At 37.8% G+C, this 15,353-nt stretch overlaps 1 protein-coding gene across 9 annotated transcripts in view; it reads right to left on the reverse strand.

Moving 5' to 3' along the window:
* ZNF521 (zinc finger protein 521) overlaps positions 1 to 15,353 on the reverse strand; it is a 300,677-nt gene that overhangs the window by 129,117 nt on the left and 156,207 nt on the right. The gene's annotated exons all lie outside the window — the stretch shown is intronic.

A 15,353-nucleotide genomic window follows, 5' to 3' on the forward strand; every position in this document is an offset into this window, starting at 1 on the left:
AATACACTAATTTCAATTTGGAACTTGTGCAAAGTATTCCTTCCACGAGAATGCATTTATTATGCTCAGTGTTGTCTCTGGAAGACAATTTCAACCATTTTTCATTTTTTAAAAATACCTATGCTTGTCTTTGCCCAATAGAAGAATAGGAGACCAAAGGTATATTAACAGCTAATTGTTTTCTGTTTGAAGATGGAACATTTTAGTGACTTCCACCATTTTTTTTAAAAAATTAAAAAGACATAACTCTAAAATCTCTCAGCAGCTTCAATGACACATTGGTCAAGCTTTGACCTATGGGGTAGCCAGAGTGATGTCTTCCAGGTGTTACTGGATTCCAATTCTCATCAGCCTCAGACAGCCTGGGCAATGTTTAAGGATGATGAAAGATGTAGTCCAAAAACATGGAGGGCACCATGTTGGACATCCCTGCCATAGAAGTACCAGGTATAAATCCTGATATTGCTGAAGTTCAGGATGTGACTAAAAATTGATGTCACCAAGCTAATGTCAAGACTTCACCTTTCAGATATTATTCCATTTTTTCATTTTCATTTTGACATTGTTACTGAAATTCTAAATTGATGTCATTTGTCTAATTTATAAAGAAACATGTTCAGGTACTTGTGACTTAAAATTGAGAATGCGTTCTGAACCTAGCAACTGGGGGACTATTACAGATCCAAAAAATTCATACATCAGCAAATAAGAATAATTCCAAAATTCACATTTAGTAGTATGTAACATTTGGTTTTGCAGAAAATGAATTACTGGAAGGGATGCAGGATCCAAAGCTGTACTGGAATTTTGATGATAACAGCTTACTATTCTAAACCATTTGATTAAATTTAGCCATAGGAACAGTTCCAAGTTCTAATGAAGCAGCAATTACATCTGAAAAGGGAGCTCAGCCAAAAACACTACCATTCCAATCTCTCTCTTTCTAACATCCTGCTACAATATAAGCTCCTTAGTTTTGGTCACATATACATCCAAGTTTTTGGAGTAGATGAATTATGGGTTATTCCATGGCATCTCAAGCTAATAGCTGATCTATCATTCAGATGTTCACTTTTGAAAATCCAAGTGATTAAGAGTTGGTAAAATACACTGTTTTTCTTTTTCTCTTTTAATAAAGATACCCAGAGTCAGGCTGGAGCGGACCTGACTCAAAACACAAACATTCCCTTCCTATGCTGGTTGTACCAGAATGAATTTGTTTGAAATTTAACTTTTGATCAACATAAATTATATAGAGTAAAGAAAAAAAGCTATTCCTTAATTTATACAAATATTAGGTCCAATGAGGCTGAGATAATGCCAAAGCAGATGAATGAAACTGATAAACTGGGTAACAGATTTGAGTAACTCTTGTAAAAAAACACCAAATCCTAATTAAATTACAAGGTCTTTTCTGCATTACACGTCTAGTTCTAGAAGTTATAGGACCTCAAAAGAAGTAACTTCCATCCATTGCTCATTTCCACCACTATAGTTTTATCCTTTATCTTAATAATTCCAAGGGCTTTGGATACAGAACACAAATAAATAATAACACTGCAAAGAAGCTTGTTGCATTTGAGTTCAAACAGAAAAATATAGTATGTTCCTTATCTCTGGCAAAGAGCAAACATTCATTTTGAAAGTATCTAAGTAGAACTTTGATACAAAATAAAAATAGAAAGCGTCCTTATGACTTGAAAAAGTTATCTGTTGGAGGAACTGGCACTAAGTTACTCAACATTCATAAAGATTCTATACCCATGTGTTGCAAATATGCATTCTTTCTAATTCCTACCAGTAGTCTCAGCATTAAAGGTACGGACAGGAGTATTCTAGAGCCATATGCAGATGCTATATTTAGTGGGGATAATCTCATCAACACCTGCACTTCTATTTAAGAGGGGGTTTTTTGGACAGGGTTTGTGTGAAAACAGAGATATAGTGATGGTTTAGATTTGGTCTGTTTCAGTTTAATCAGCAGCAGCATTAATACCCAGTTAACAAACTAAATTAATATTTGCCTACCCTTCTACATGTATACATATTAGTACCATTGCATATATTTTGGTATTTTTTTTTAAAAAAAATGCACTGGATATCTGAATCATGTTTTAATATTATTAGATAGTGCAACTGACTTTACAGCTAAAATCTAATTCTAATTGTGTTTATTCGGAAGCAAGTGCCACTGCTTTAAGTGGAACTTACTTCTCTATGTAAGTATATTTCGGACTGAAATATCAAATGTCTTCTGAGAAGTAAGTCCTTCTGTATTCAATAGGTCAATTTATGATTGCAATCTTAATTTGACTATAACTGCTTCGAAAAGCTTATCAATAGCAAGCTACCCTGATGATTAATTTGGTTATTTTGCTGATCTGAAGTAAGCTTGTGTCTTTTTTGTTTTCTTTTCTTGGAGGGCCAAAGAAAGTTATGAAGCAGATTTTTTTTAGTCCTCCCAGGAGCTAGGCCAGGTTGATACTGCATGACCTTAGAAACAAGAATGGTCTACAAAAGCAAAATAATTTGAGAGAACAGAGTATTAGTTTCCTTTTCCCAGCATATAGTAAGCCACATCAAGAGATAAAGGGCAATGTTATTAGTAGCAAGAGACATGCAGCATCTCAATACAAGGAGAAAAAACAAAATTAGACTGTGTGTGTTTCTATGTGTGTTGGGAGAAACAAAAGTAATGAGGGCCTATCAGTGTAAAATGTTATTTAAATTATGGAAAGATTACCCCAAATTTTCCAAAATAACAAGTGCCCATTTATTTTAAAGAAAACTTAGTCTATTTGATCATGATATTAAAACAGATCTTCACTGTCCTCCTTCAGGCTGAACATAGATACTAAAACTAATATATATATAAATATTTTAAAAACCCTAAAAAATTGTTCTTTATGACAAATTTTAGAGTGGGGGCAACTAGAGCAAAAGGGGAATTAACAGTAGACTTTTAGAAATGAGTCTTCTGGAATATAATATTTGAAACCAGGTATGCTCACACGGAGCAGAGGAAATCAAGTTGCTGTTATATCCAACATGCATGAATATGCATGAACTCAGAGTATGAAACTGATGCAGGCAAAACACTATGTAGCTAAAATAAGGGTATACTTTCTCCAGCAAATGCTATAGAAGTTAGATGGCAGAATCCACCCATCCCCATTTCCACCTGTGCTAAATATTCTTAGTCATTCCATGCACATTAGCAGGAGAATGCACCTTGAAATCCCCATGACCTTGGATGTGCAACATTGACACCTATACTTTAGCCTTATGCATGTAATTATATATACACCTTTTAGCCTTATGCACTTCACCAGGCTTTCAATTAAAAAGAGCAAATTCGTAGGAAGAATGCTAAGCTATTTGGACAGAAGGTAGTGAATCAAAAATTGCAAAACTTCAGCTTTCAAAAATAGCCTAAGTGACCTCTTACAATACTCTGACCACTCCACTGCAAGCAGGAGGCAACCCCTGTGAAGAGCGAATTCTGGCAAAGTTCTCTCTTCACAGATGATGCACAGCTTAAGCTATAATGAGTTTTTGGGTTACAAATGCTGAACGCATTAATATTCCTTGATGATAATTATCACAGTATAAGCACCTTTCCCAATGTGAGTAGCATAAAGCAACTGAAGCAGCATTTTTTACTATATTTGAAACAAGCTGGAAAATGGGATTTTCTACTCATATAACCTGAGGTCAATACACATCAAGCTATGCATAATAAATATCTCATCACCTATATACCTATGTGAGCACTGATATATATAGTTATACACGCCATCAATCTGTTATCTTTTTTTGGGAGCTGTGCATGTGTACAACCACATTCACTCCCCATGTAAAGCAGCAACAAGGATTTATTTCTTAAAAGATATGAATTATGAAGGATACTGCACCATGACTAGTCTGCTAATAAGCAATAGCCTGGAGTGTCTGAAATAATCATTAGTGATAGGCAATAATAAACTGTAAATCACATTGAATGAGATCTGAACTGAAGACTTAAGGTGTCTTCCTTTTTTTGGTCTCTTCAGATCCTACAGTAGAGGATTTTAACACCAGCTTACTACTTATAACCAAGCTGTTTGCATGAGACAACAAGGGTCAAGAACATCAGAGTTTATCAATTGTTTGAACAGCCACATGGAGAACATTGGAAGGTCTGTGATAGTGCTATGCAGAAATGGAAGAATTAAAATGTGTGCAAAACTTAACATGAGAGTAAGATTCCATTTTTTAAAAGGACAATCTAACATCTTTATAGCTCTTATGTCTCCAGATATAAACTTGTATGGATTTCAAAACATAAGCACATGAGAACTTCCTTACTGTAGAAGGTCAAAAGTCCATCTAGGTCACCATCTACTCTTCAGAAGATGGTGGACTCTTCTGCATTGGAGGTCTTTGAACAGAGACTGGATGGACATCTTCAGTTGTGGTTCATGCATTGAAGGGAGTTGGACTAAATGACCGCTGGAGTCCCTTCCAACTCCACAGTTCTATGATTCTATTTCAAAAGTCTACTAATGGCGAGGGAGATGCCAAGAGGAAACTTGCAACACAAAAAGGTCATAAATGTGATGGGTGTCCTTTGCAGTTTCTCCCTCAAATCTCGTAACCAAAGTATATTACGGCTAATTTAGAGATTCCATTTTGAGCTATTATGGTTAATAACTGTTAATCATACGGTGAACCAATCCACCAAAAAATTTAAAAAGGCATTGTCATGTGCTCATCACCACAAAGAATTGCCAAACAATTTAAATTGGGTCTCTGGTGTTAGGGTGTTTTTAGACTTTAACCACCTTCACCTAAATATGTATGACAAGAAAAAACTGAAGTGAGCCTTGGGCTCATACTTCTCCTGCCCTTTCCCATCTCCTCTATCCACACAGCTGCAAGAAGGAATTATTAGTTTTTCACCTCTGCATTTCCTTAACTGTTTGCAGTGTTGTCTGGACAGAGATGGCTAGAATCTAAAATAGAGGGAAACTCCAGACAAATGCACCTGAAGACTAGTGTGTGCAAATTATCAAGCCCAAACCGTGGCTGTGAGGGCAGTGAAGAAAAATGGTTTTGCTGCATCTTTTGCATGATCCATATGCTGTTCAGTGGAGCTTTACTGCAGCTAGCTTGTTTAAATTAGCCACAATAAGATTAACCCCAGTTCTTGATCTGGCTGACACAGCAAACTATGGAAAGCAAGTTCTCAAGCTCCTCTTCCATGTGGCACGGGAGAAGGGAGTATAGTTATACTAAACTATGGTTCAGTTCAGGCATGGGGTGCCTCTGGTCTGTGCACCTAATTAGGCCTGTCAAACATCCTCATCCCCCACCCCCCATTTTGGCCAAGACATACTCACCAACCCACCATATACGACATTAAGTGTGGGACACGTAAATGCATGGCTCAACTGAAAGAGGGCACTGCTGAGCGCCACTGCCTGCAAACTCATGTGGTAAGCTAATTGTCAGTTCTTTCGGTGTGCTGTGCAAGGGGCTTCATTGAGTCTTGTTATGACCCATACATAATGCTCTTTGATACTTGCTTCTCAGCTGTCACGGTTTCCGAAGTGTTTAGGCTGAGCCGTTACCTGCCCATATACCGTATTTTTTGCACCATTAACACTCACTTTTTTCTTCCTAGAAAGTAAGGGGAAATGTCTGTGCGTGTTATGGAGGGAATGCCTACGGGTGGCATGCCTACGGATTTTCCTCCTCTAAAAACTACGTGCGTGTTATGGTCGGGTGCGTGTTATAGAGCGAAAAATACGGTATGTACTGTATCAGGTGTACGTCAGGTGGGCCTGGCTTGGCCAATGTGCCCTCGCTGCTCAAACAGCAAGACCAGGCAGACCAGCTGATTGTTGGTGCCTTGCAGGCCTTTCCCAACATAGTTTGATTTTTTTAAAAAATGGGTCATTGTGATGTCAGATGAATGACAGGTTGGCAGCAAATTAAAGCTTAGTAGGCTTGCCTCTAAGCTTGTTTTAGGTGATCTATGTGTATGTTTTTTTCTAAGCTTATGCTACATTCAATCTTAGTTAGTTGCTTTAGTTTCCAAGCATCAAATTAAAAATTAATATGATACTCTTCTGGGGAAAGGTGTAATCTTACTCTCTGGTAATCTTTCATTCACCCCGAAAATCAGTTTCTATACTATGTGCTCACAGTGCAGAAGGTAGATTAGCCTTTGCCCTTAATTCAGTTTATAAAAATCCCCATGCTTTAAATAAGGACTAATTATTATAAAGGTTTGCAGCAAAAAGCACAGGATCAAATATTTAAAAGGATGGTTAATAACATCACCCAAAATCTATTACATTAAATCTCAAATGTTAAGTGATAAAGACCCTCGCAGTGTTAAGATCTGCATTTAATGTATTAATCCTTGGTAAGAGTAGCAATTTTTCTTTACCCTTCTACCACATCCAGCTTGTACCACTATTTTTCAAATTGCCCTGCATGACTTAATGCAAAATGCCACAATAGCATTTAAGTATTCTGTGCAAAACAAGATTCAACACCTCTTTCTTTTAAGACTGATAAAAATCAGTGACCGTTTGAGCCTTTAATCCAAACAAAATGGAATTGACTCAGATATTTTGTGGGCGTCTGCTGACTGCTCGCAGTCATGCCTTGCTATAAAATATGAAGTATAAATACTGTTACCAAACAGTTCCAAAAACTGACAAACAGTTTTTACTTATGTGAAGGCAAAACACCTTTAACATCTTATTTGCATGTATGGCAAGGCTTTAATGAAACCTTTCTTAATATTTAACACTACAGTTGGCTTACTAGACTCTATAATATGGAAGCCATGCAAGGGTGGTGATATACAAGGCTGACCATTCCCCCTCCCTATGTAACACTGGTGTTCACTTTGAATACTGCAGAAGCTCATTCATCATCACAACTGATGCATTCTGAAAAGTAGTACTTGCTGGAAAGATAAATGTGCTTAAAGACCTTCTCTTTATTATAAACATGACTGTACATCTATTTTGTTAATTGAACAAAGTCTGTATTAATGTGCTTACAGAAGCCTCACATTGATAAACTGAACTCCCTAAACAACACAAAATATGCTATAGACATAATAAACGGTAAATTGAGTGGGAGAAAAGAAAAAGGAGCCAAATACAGGGCAATTCATCTTGGTTATTAATACACAGAAACTGTATGTCTGACCCTTTTAGAGGGGGAAATTCTACACACATCAAGATGCAGTTGATAATCAGACAGGGCAATGAAAAGCATGATAAAAATACATACAGAGATTAGATAGAACAACATTTTTCTAGTAAAATAATAATTTTGTTAAAATCCTTCTAACAACATGGCTTATGATGATATACTGTGAGCACTGACTGGAAAAAAAGAAGTCATTCAGCCCACAAAGAGATAGCAACTAATAAAAAAAGGGAAAAATCTCCACTAGATAGCCTGCGGAGTGTGCATTTATTCTGTAAACATTGTAACAATGATTATCTGTCCTTCCAGTCCTCAGTGGAGACTCCTGCTTTTGAAAATGTCTTGTGGTGTCTTACTAAATTCAGGCTATTTCAATTACTATTACTGCGCATTAAAAATTAATTGCATTAAAGAGTGGATTAAGGTTTAAATTTCAATTCTACAGTGGGTGTGCTAGAAATGACAGCTAAAAATCAATGCTCTCTGGCCCATAATCGGAAGTGTGCATGACAAAACACTATGGAACTGGCGTCACTGGTGAAGTGGCTTCAGACATGATAGCTTATTTAAGGTTCTCTGTCAGCTCTTATTCCTCATTTTTTGTTTAAATTCTACACTTCCTCACGGAGGACAGAAAGAAAAGGCAGAAAACAGCTGACTTGCAATTGGGAAATCTAGTATGGTTCAGAAGAGCATGATAAAATTCAGATTACTGATCAAGTACAAATTTGCTTCTGCCATGTTAATGCAGAAAATGATAACTTATCAATGACAGCATGATAAGTTCAATGAGGGGGAGAAACTTGATAAAGGAATACTGTCCTTCTAAGGTGTTGCCTGTATCCTGCATAAAATCATACCTCTGTATTACTTTACTTTTGCGAGTCTGTGTACAAATTATGCATCTGTGTCATTAGTACTATGTTAAGCAACAGACAGATCACTGGAGAGGCCTGAAAATCACTGAGGTTCACCAGTCATAAATGGCAGCACAAGAGAGAGCCAGCCCACGAAATTGTGGGTGGAGGCAGCGTTTGGCATAATTGGTTGACATTTACTGACATTGTTTTCTGATAATTTATCCTTTTTGGGAAACTGCTAAATTGTTTGCCACAGCAATTTCCTTGTGGTAAGGAGTTCCAGAGTTCAATTTTCCTCTAGCTAAATGCAGACATTGGCTTTGTAGGTATTGTGACTCTGCCTTCCCATTGCAGACACGATTTGCTGATCTTGAGGCTTGAGTGGAACATACTTCTTCATTTAATATTTTCTTCCTTCTGTCTAACATATTTTCACACATCTCCTATCGTGCCTTCTCCTATGCTACTTTCATACTTAATTTGCACCCCTTTCCTCTCATTCATACTGCCGATTTCGTTCCTTGGTCCTCCTTTTCATACTCACCCTTTCCTTCACTCTCTTATCCCCTTCCCCTCAATTGGTAGTTTATGTGGTTCATAAAAATATAAACCCTTTTTCTCTCTTTCTAATTTCTTGTGGTGCCTCCTCTAGTCCTTTCCCCTCAGCAGAGGGAGGAGAGGCTTCAGGGCTCAGCAAGAGACCAGGTGGTAGGAGACCGGGTAGTATGAAAGGGAAGGCTGAGATGTGGGGATGTGTGTTGAGGACGGGCCACAACTGCTTCCTCATTTCCTCTCCAGAAAATCTATCCACCCTTCTCACTTCCCTGCTTCCTGTTCTTTCTCTTCCTTGCCTCATACACAATTGGTTTCCTCTACATCCTTTCCTCCCCTCAGACTTTGCATGGTAAAACCCTGCTCTTGCCTTGCTCTCCAACCAACTCCTCCTCCCACATGCACTTATGCACTGCACATGTGAGAGTTGCTGTTGCTGCCATTGATTGGTCCAGGAGAACCAAAAAGCTATAACATAACAGGGGAATGAGCTCTGCCCACTGGAAAAAACACTGAGAACCACAGGTGGTCCCCAGTTTGAGAAACACTCACAAAGATTATAATTCCCTTGGTTTTGTCCCATTTTTAAATTTAGGAAACAGATTTGTGGCTACCTGCAATAGTCACGCATTGGTCCACCAACAGAAAATTAAGGCAAATTGGGTGAACGGACCTCTGGAAAAGATGTCATAGTAATCTATTACTTACTCAAATGTACTTTAATATGGTTCAACAGCCCCAAACTATTATAACTATTGAAAATACAGTGGAAGAAGGCCACTGGTGGAACAGTTCCTTTTAGCAGCTCCTGTCAGAGGCATTCAGTATGCCGCCTTGTAGGTTGTATAAGAATGGCTTGTGAGTCACAAAGTGACTACAGCTGCTATAAGCTTGGATCCAAAGAGAAGTCTGTTGACGGGGCCTGGCCAAAGTGGACTTTCCCGCTAATCACTGGATTCAATTCGTAGGTTTTTGGAGACCAGCTATACACTGGGGAATAACATGAAGCAATAAAGTCACTGGAAATTTGCCAGTTGCTTCAGAGCACAAGCTCTGATCAAAAAATACATTAGAGAATCCACAGCTGCACAAATTCAATTGTCCTATGAAAGTTGTGCACCAGGGCTAATCATTCTAGAGCTGCTCACAGGGCAAATCAGATTTGTTTTTATCCTGTTTAACAAAATTTATATACTGCTTTATTGTATATTTATTATATACTGATTTACTGTTTATTTATACAGTTTACAACAATATAAAATTATCTATTTAAAAATTGTGTGTGTCTCACTACATATAATTTCAAAATGCTAGCTCAAAATTCCTATGAAGGCCAAATGGCAACCATTGTATGGCACCTTTAAAACTTTGTATAAAATAGTATAAATTAAGCCAAACAAGGGTCTAATTTCTCCAGCCTCAAAATGTCTATGGTAGGGGTGAATAATCTATAGGTCTCTATATGTTAAACTTCAACGCCCATCATTCCTGAACAACCATATTGTCAGGGGCCGATAGGAGTTGGAATCCAACAAGAACCAGAGGGTCATAGATTCTTCATACTTGGTCTATGGGATATAGACTAGGGCCATTCACATTTCGTCTGCCAAGTGCATTTGTTGTGGTCACTCATGTATTCTGTAGATAATCTACTGTACAAGTTGGGATAACTTTATTACTTGCTTTAGTATCCATAAACGTTAGTGCTTAATTTAAACAGTGTTTTAGTAGGACTCAAGTCATACAGCAACAGTGTTATCTCCAAAATCACTCTCTCATGGTCAATACTCTACACTTCTGTCTCAATGGGTAGATCACCTTTCATATAGTTCAGTCAAATCAACCCAGATTAGTTGCAGTGAAAATAGCTGCAACTGCATACAAATCATTTTTGGTAACAACCGTGCATTTATCCAACTAAATAATTGTGCATGCGAACAACTTTTGTGAGCTCAACAGAACTCCCACTTTTTCTCCTTTCCCTGCAGACCCATGCACCCCACCCTCAAATCTGCTTTGAAGGATTGGGGAACCCCCTCCCCAATTTGGTGGCACATGGAAAGAAGAGAAGGTGCAAAAGTTCCATTACACTCACAGACGCTGTTCTGTGCATACAATAATTTAGTTGGATACTATCCTGTATCACTTCAATAACATTTGAATGGAGCTTAATCTTCAGATCAAGACAATCAAGGAAAACTGTTGTTTACAAGCATATGCAGAATACATTTCCTCCTTCACCAGTGAACCATACCACTTGGAATTAGCAGTCAGGGCTTCCAGGTTATGCAGTGCAGCTTTTGAACAAACTTGAATCCTATAATTTTTTTAAAAGAAGCCATACTTTGCTTACACAGAAAAAGAATACAAACTAAACAAACATCTTCTACATATACATCTTACAAAACCAACATTTTCTAAAGATCCTTCAGTACAATGTCATTTGTTGATATTATTGCCTGTTTTTTAAATGACTAGAGATCTAAAAGGACACAGTAGTATCTATCTGAAAATGAAGGAAGAAAACATAAGCAACGGGTTGGGTTCCCTTTCAATAAGCATTTATAATCCAAGTTTTCCTACACTGTAAAAAGCAACAGGATGAATAAGGAAACACTTCCAAACCAATAATCCTATTCAAAACTCAAACTCAGAGGGAAGCTCACAAAAGAAAGCAAAGTCATATTGTACCTCCTATCTGTTGTTTTGACAGAAATGCACTTCTTTTAAGCAACAAATGATGAATAACATTATGAATGTGGCCAACAAAGCTAAAGTGGCATCAATAAAGTACAGCAAAAGCCACCCAGGGTAGCAAGTGTTTGGAAGTAAACTGTGATTGGTGTGCAGATAAGAGACAAAAAATGTCCACAACATTTCTAAAGATCCCCTGTGCTGCGCTGATGTTCAACAGCAAGTTTGGCATCAGGAGAGTAAAGGAGATGGGAAGTAATAACAACAATAAAAAAATAATCTGGTACAAAGGGACCCCAAGGTGTAGTAGTCATCCCCATGCAACCATCACCCTTCACTGCAATTTACTGATGTTGCTTCATTACAACAAAGCACATAAAGGGGGGAGGGGTATTCAGGGTTTGCTATTTAAAGCTACATGATTTGCAGCAGCAGCCAATGTGGGCATTGACCTAGGACAATGGCATAAGAAAGGGCTTTTCTTAAGCAAAGAAAGATTTCAACTAAGTGCAACTGTAAGTGGATGTTTTGTGAAACCCACCCATGAGATAAAGAAACAATGCTTTGATACGTTACAAACATCATGTGTCAAACAAAACTCAAATCACATTTGCACAACACTTAGCAGGAAAGTGGAGTAGGGGTGTTTGGATATGGTATAACAATTTGTGGTTTCCATACAAAATAGTTTTTCCAAACAGTTAGCAGAACTGCAGAGAAAATGGCTCTTACACCAGCAGTGCCATTGATCCTAATAGAAAACTAAGTTCTTAGAAGAGGTAAATTTCTTCTCACTGTCTTCAAAAGAAAATGTGAAGATTTAAACTATCTGCATTAGTTCTCTCTCTCACTCTCTCACACACAAAATGGTACTATCTTCGGACTGTTATGAGCGTGGCTGATAATTTTGATATGCCTTGCCTGCTGTGTTACAGTTTCATTCAGCTGACCCAGAAACATGTGGGTCTGGGTTTAGATTTCCAGACTTTCAGGAAGGATGAAGCAAAGAAAATATAGCAAACTGGGGATTAAGGAACAAAATATTGCTCAACCATTTAAACAAAATCAATATTTAGTATTTATTCCATTATTGCACTGATTTATATTCATAGTACTTTTCCTGCATTAAATTACAGCTCCTTGGGAAAACCCCATGTGAGTTAAGTATTATCCTGTTTGCAAAATTAAGAACTGAGAGACTTGTTGAAGGCCACAGAATGATTCAGTATAAAACCCAGAAGTACAACTAAGACTTCCTCATCCTGGTCATGCCATACAATACGCTCTGCTATACAGAGATTTTAGTAGGCTAGAAAAATTCATGGATAAAGATTTTAGCAAAGGTAAAAGAGGTAGACCTAAAATGCAGGCATCATTTCAGAAAAGTCAACTATATCCACACAAATTTCAAACTCCATGACTGCATTTGGGTCAGATAAAAGAAAGAAAGAAAGAAAGAAAGAAGTCAAACTAGATTTTTCCATTTGCGTCTAAAATTAAGAATCCTTTCTTGCTGAGACATGTTTTGAAAGAGCTGGGGAAAGTGACAATAATGTGTTGGGGAGAACTATCAGTTGTAAACACTAACCATTATTCAAAGTGGTATAGTACAGAAATAACAGTTTAAGAAGCCTGATGAGGATTGCTACCACCATTGCAGACAATGTGGTATATTTGGGAGTGTTACACAGCCATTACCAAATTAAGCTGGCGGCAGCCCTTATACAGCTCCTAATATCTGTGGAAACCAAACATTCAAACCGCTCAAACTGGTTGGTTGGAAACCCTTATTGTCACAGAAAGTGCAGCTACAACTTGCTTGAGTGGTACCTGTGGCATTAAGCAAGCGTAAGTGGCAAGTCTGAGCCACCTAGAAAGCTTATGGCTGAACGAACCTAAGGTATCTTTGAGAAAATGTGAGATACAAGTATCGCAAATAATAACCACTATTGTACATACAGAAGCATTCCTTGTCTGTACGTAACCAATCCAAATGCAAACTCTTGATTTGATGCCAACTAAAGACTGTTTCATTCACTACATTTTCCATATATTAGTATCTATGAACACTGGGAGCAGCCTGTGCAGTGGGGTCCTGCCACAGAGTCATACTCCTGGCAGGGGCATTGCTGCTGCTTACCTTAATGGGGTAGGGTCAGCACTGCGCAGAAGTGCTAGTCTTGGTTCACTGGTGCACCTGTGCAGCCCCATCCCCGAACTGTCCAGGTAAGTCACAGTAATGCCACTGCTGAGAGGCACCATCCTGGTCACCCCTGATGTATACTGTTACAAATTATGGTTTGTTGCTACCAAAGCTTGGACTGCCTGTTCCATATGTGATGGTACAAATGCTCCATATAGATGATCGACATGCCTTTTTTTTTTAACAGAACAGAGATTATGTTTGCGTAGGTAAAAGATAGGAAATTCTCACAGATTAATTATGTAACATACTGTCTTACCATTATGCAGAACAGAGACAAAAAATACCTTTCTAAGTAAGGATCACTGAGTATGTCACTGGCTAATTCCTACTCTATGCTCCTCATTAGCATTACTCTCAAGTTTCTGATTATCATATCCAAAATATTAAGACATAATAAGTACGAAGGTGCACATAATTGGATATTAACCAGAACATACTTGACTGGGCAGGAGGTAGGGCCTTGCTTAAACTAATCCTGATATATATTAATCACCAATTAATGAATGGGTTTCAAATTTATTTTCTATTATAGAACACCTCAGAGTGCCTAAGCTTTTTCTAACAAAATGAATTGGAATAACAGGGTAGGAAAAAAGAATGCTTTAATTTGAGGCTGGCATGAATTACAGGGGTTAGAGTATCTGTGGTTTCTCCCTTTTTTCCTTTTGTTAAAATTAAAATGTAATGTGCCTACCAGCAAGAGGTGAAGATGGCGTGTACAAAGTAGCTTTAAAAAAACATGGTCATGTTGAGGAAGAGCCAAGTACTTACCCGGTGTGTAAAAAAACTGCTCCTGGTCTTCCCCTTCCCCTTCCATTTTTTGCCCCAGCTCCCAATGCAGATGCCATTCAGCACTTTAATGAATATTCACATGAGTCCTGTTTTTAAAAAATTCTCAGTGCTCATTCAGTGCAGCTGGAAACTGTTTTTGTTTTTTTTAACTGTTCTGGTCTCCTGTCCATATACAAATGTGACAAAGACCACTGTAGAACTAGTGGAGACTGCAACCTGTGCAACCCTTCCTGCTTTCAGGTAGAGCTGACTTTCTGGAAATGGTCCAAGACAGACACAACACTAACTCCATCAGTTGTAAACAGAGCACGGAAATGGAAGCATGAAAAAATGCTATGGAAGTCATATTTCAATATGTATGTTATTTTGTGATACAGCTTAGGAAACTGCCCTGAGGGAAATCAAAGGTGAGGGAAGAAGTAGATGCATAACATTTCCTCTTTGTCTCATACTTGGACCGTCCAGCTTGATTCCTATATGTGTATCAAAATGTCTGCCCTGTGTAAACAAAATATTCCGAGAACCATCACCAAAATTCCTAATGCAAGTACACACCTCTGAAAAAAGATGTGTAGCCATTAGGCAGCATATTACCAATTATTTTTCCAATTACCGTAATCAGCAATATACTAAACCAAGCAGGCTGATTTTTCTATGAAGTTCAGAGGAATGTAGCAATGTAAGCATGTGAAAACAGTACCCCAAAGCTTAATCACAGCAATTGTATATATATAACACAATTGTCTAACCCCTGCTCCAATAGTTGCAAGGTTCTGGGGTTCAATTATTTTACATTCACCAAATGCATGTCTTTGTCCTCATTTTGGTTTAGTGTCTATATTGTCACAGGGAGTCATATAGACAACCTAAAAGGCTGTAAGTTGCACAAAAACCTGACTATGAAGAACTAGTAATGATAAAAAAATAACTTTATATGAACTGAAATAATGTAATGCCGTTTTCTAATGGAAAACAACACATATTCTGTTGTTGGAGACAGCATGCCATTGAATAGCACTTGCTCAAAATCACAA

This window comes from Podarcis cretensis, assembly GCF_951804945.1.
Source record: "Podarcis cretensis genome assembly, chromosome: 7".
In the NCBI taxonomy this organism is placed as follows: domain Eukaryota; kingdom Metazoa; phylum Chordata; class Lepidosauria; order Squamata; family Lacertidae; genus Podarcis; species Podarcis cretensis.